The sequence below is a fragment of the Pyrus communis genome, chromosome 1, assembly GCF_963583255.1.
Source record: "Pyrus communis chromosome 1, drPyrComm1.1, whole genome shotgun sequence".
NCBI classification, from domain to species: Eukaryota; Viridiplantae; Streptophyta; class Magnoliopsida; order Rosales; family Rosaceae; genus Pyrus; species Pyrus communis.
This window is the reverse complement of record NC_084803.1, coordinates 26,400,978-26,405,851: the sequence shown is the minus strand read 5'-3', so window position 1 is coordinate 26,405,851 and position 4,874 is coordinate 26,400,978.

Here is a 4,874-nt window from a genome sequence, read left to right as displayed (position 1 = left end):
ATCTCAACATAACCACTTACTCCCATTAAGGATGGTAGTTTGATTGTCAAATGGTGTTAATAAATTTGCAGCTTAATTTTTTGATAATGTAACATATTATATATGATATATACTTAGCATGTAATATATATATATATATATATGCTCAAATTGTGATATATGATTAGGTTGTGATATATTATTGTGCATTATCAAGATGAACGGGTCTAGTAGCCAATTACAATATAATACACCTAGATCTCGGTCTGAGTAAAACGAAAACCGTAATATATTCGAAGTGATTATTATGAAGATTATTATGACGATGATTCGGATGTGGATGATGATATAGGATTAGAAGAATTAGAGGAAGAAGAAGATGAGGAAAGTGAAGAAATGGAGATGCAGCAGGTGCCTTCGGTGGCCACGTTAGCAAGTAGGGTGGGTCAACGGAAAAAAAAAAGTAATTGGAGTAAAGGGCTAAGTCCAGCATGGAATGATCACTAAGGTAAATGTGATCGATGAATTTGGGGTTACAAGGGCAATAACGGAATGCAATCATTGCAAATTGCAAGTGTCGTCGAAGTCCTCCAACACATGAGACGAAATGTATTCTTAATCATTTAAGGAAATGCCCTTGCTTCTAATCTCTTCGAATGTCCGTATTCAAAATAACCAATGTTGTCACAAGAGGGATGGAGGTCCAGTTGTCGCTCACACTTTCAATAAGAAAAACTTGATATGAAATGTGTGAAGTGGATTATAAAGGCGGAGATATCTTTTAGGGTGGTTGATCAAGAGGACTTTAGAGATTGGATCTATGACTTGAATCCAAAGTACAAACTTCCTATGCACAAGGTGGGGACGATGGTTTTGGACTTGTTTTTTTACAGAGAAGGGAAAAATTAAAAGTGTGGTTTATGGTTTAAGGATGAGTATCACTACCGATACTTGGATCTCAATCCAAAATATTAATTATATGGTGGTGACGGCCCATTTTTTGGACATAATTGCATGTTGCATAAAAGGATCCTAAACTTTGTCCAAATTACATCTCACAGCGGTGATGTACGAGGTGTCTAAAGATATGCTTGAATGATTAGGGCATAGACAAGGTATTTAGCATTACTGTTGACAATGTTAGTGCCAACAATATGGAGCCAAAAATAGTCGAGAAAAATACAGAGGCGACATTTGGATTCTAGGATGAAAAAGACAAAATTACCCTCGAGGCACACCGAAACTTCTACGCATAAGCAGCGGACAATCATGGCTCAATCAAGGTTAAAAGTGATCAAAATAGGTATTTATTCAAAACTTATTTCATCCATCCTCATCAAATCTTCCTCACACAGTAACTCCCAAATTATTTCTTCAAAATTATATTAATTAGCTAATTAATTGATTTATCACTCAATTAATTTATCAATTAGCTAATTGATTGTAATTAACACCAAAAAAACACCAAATGTGGCCGATCCCCATTCTCCTAAAAGGGCCGGCCACACCCCTATAAGTACCACCTTATTTTCTCCAAAAACCTAAGTTGAATCCTCTTGCAAAATTCTCTAATTAAAGATGGAATGACGGAACTTAGTCATGAGATTGAAGGGATACGAAATTGTGTCAAGTTTATATACTCATCCCCCGCAAGGTTGGAAACTTTTAAGGAGTAATGCATCTTGATGAGATTTGATAAGATGTCGAACACCCCTTTTGATGTTGTCAAAGATGAAATGCCACCTATGAAATGCTTAATAGTACTTTCAAATTTAAGCAAGTGTTCTCAAGGATGGCTGATGAGTGCAACACTTTTATCTCTTACTTTCAAGAGGAGGTCCTTAAAGAACTTAAAGGGGTCACAACCAAGGTGAAGCGGGTGGGTCCTCCGGTGGTGGAAGATTGGGAGAAGGCATTGAGTTTTGCTAACTTTCTTAAAAAAATTTATGATGCCACACTGACACTTAGTACAACCCTAACTCCAACATCAAACTTAATACTCTGCATGATGATTGCATTCTAAGTGGAGATAGAAGAAAAAAATTGTAATTTCTGTAATGCCACTTTGCAAAGTGTGGCTACTTCCATGAAACTTAAATTTGACAAAAATTGGGGTAACATCGAAAAGGTTAACCTTAACCTAAGCACTCGACCTGAAGTACAAATTTGAAATGTTAGAGGCAAGCCTAGAGGAACTCTGGCTATTCATGTGAGACAATCTTTTGAAGTGAAGGCAAGTATTAAAAAGAACTTGACCAATTTGTAAAAGGTGTATAAGGAAGGAGAAGTTTCTAGTAGTAGTATTACATGTACCAAAGACCAAGTGTTGTTGTAGTAGATGATTCTTTGAGGGGTGTGCTATCTACACACCCCAAATTACTTCTCACACACCTCTTGTTAATATTTGTCTGTTGATCTTCTTTAATTCATCCGATCCAACGGCCAAAAATTAGAAAGGTGTGTGAGAAGTAAAATGGGGTGTGTAGATATCACACCCCTTCTTTGAGGGTGCAAGATGATGATGTTGCTAGAACGATGCAAAAGAAGATCTAGCAAAAAAGAGTGGCATCCGAACAAAATGAGATATCCAATAAAGTGGATGTGTACTTTAGTGATCCACATCAAAGCCTAAAATATGAAGGTTTCAATATTTTGGATTGGTGGAAAGACAATTGTGAAACATATCCAACTCTTAGTAAGATTGCTAAGACTGTTTTTGCTCTTCCTAGTAGCACCGTTGCTAGTGAGAATGCCTTTATTCTTGGTTGGAGAGTTATAGATCCTTTCAAAGCTCCTTAATACCTATAATGATTGAGGTTTTAGTGTGTACTAGTGATTGGCTAAGGGGAATGAAATGTCCTACAAGGAGCTTACAATCAATGAACTCATATTCTACAAGGAACTTGAAGACTTAGAGAAGAGTAAGTGAAGTATTTGATTTCATGATTTTATTTTCTTAGTATTCATTATTTATACATTCACTTTCTAAATAGATTCTGTTTTATCGTTTAATTTGTTTTGGGGTTGCTTAATTTGGGAGGTGAGGAGAATTAACAAAAAGTGAAATGCCACCTCCTCCACTACCTCAAGTTCAACAACGCCAATCGTATGAATTCATGTTTTGCTTTTGGTTTGTAACGTAATCTAAATTTATTCGGAAGTTTGGTTTGCAAAACTTAACTTATTTCATTTTGGTTGCATGCACTTTTAATTAACTAGTTTGGTAGACGATTGTGAACTTTGGTCCCATGAACTTAAGCTTAACATTTTGCTTCGTATGAACTTATGAGATTGTGAACTTTGATACGAAATTAGAAACAAGCGGGCTGTGCAATTAGTTTTGTACAATTTTGGTATGAACTTGAGCTTATTATTTATACTGTGGACTAGGCTATCCAATTAATGAAACAAGTGGGCTAATAGTTTAAAAAGTTTAAAAATCCAAAAGAGTTTAAAAAGCCCAACATTATCAAGGCCTAATCATGAAGTGACCCGAAATCACGAAAAAATTCAGGCATCCTAAAATTCGAGAATCAGTGTTTGGTTTGATTTTGGGATTCGGGTTGAGTTTCAGTTCGGGATCTCGACCTAAACCACCCCTAGATATATTAACAATGAGAAGTATAATCATACATTTTTTTGGGGGGGGGGGGGGGTGTGGTAATGCTATGAAGACCAAAATTTTAAACCAAATTTGCAAATGAAATGACAAGAAATGAGTACGTTAATCAACGCTTAACTAATAATCCAATCATCAACAACCACATCATTTGGTTTGCAAATTTGGTTTAAAAAATTTGGTCTCCCTAGCATTATCCATTTTAGAGAAGTGTTATCCATACACCCATTTTGGCTTCTCACACATCCCTCTCAATTTTTGGCTCTCGCATAAAATGAATTGAAGAAGATCAATGGCCAAAAAATAACAAGGGTGCGTGAAATCATCACTTTTTTTTTTTGGTACAAAGACAAAGCTTCATTGCCAACAAAATGAAATTTACACATCAGATGCCCCAAACAAATATACAAAGAAAACATGGCCCTGCAAAACAAAACACCAAGAGCCTAACCAAAAAATTGGGCTCACAAATAGAAACAAACCAATAGAGAGAGAAAACCCTAGCCTCCACTGCATCACTTTCTGATCAGCACGAGCCATCGACCTCATCGATCACCATAAACCTGGTTAAACAATGCCTTAGAGATGAAAGGAATAAAGACTCCATCATTCATCAAAGAAACCTTCTCCGATTGCAGCCACCAAGTAGAAAAAATCAAAGAAGCTAGTGGGAAACCCATTTGCGACACTACCAACGAAAGCAGACTAAGAGAAGAAGGTGGTGCGAGCACTCGAGCTGGCGTGAAACTCCGAAACTTTACACACCTTCTTGATGTATCGCAACAGATTGTGGTTTAAAGTGATTGCAAATCGAAGTTGGTATAATATTGATGAAGGATGGAGCCAAATCATAAAAGATTAAGAAGGATGGAGAAGGGCCTTGAAGATGGAAGGGTAGCATGGATTAGAAAAAAGATAGGAATGGTTCTGAGGACATTGGTGAGCAGGGCCAATGGCTTGTGGGGTGGACAGAACACACTAGTGGGAAATGATAGTAGGGGAAACTAGTAGCAGAAGGTAAGGAAGAAAAGTAGAAATAAAGGACTGCCACCATCCTTAGGGAGATAGAAAGTTGCCAAGTTTTGTATCAACTCTAACTATCCATATTTTATCTTGTTTGATATGATTATATGTCATACACACTTGTAATTGCATGCAAACATAGTCTTCTCTATAGATTAATTAGAAGTATACACAAATACATAACAATATTTTATTTTATTTATAAAAAAAAAACTGAATGTTAATACATAATAACTTGAAATTTTCTAAGATC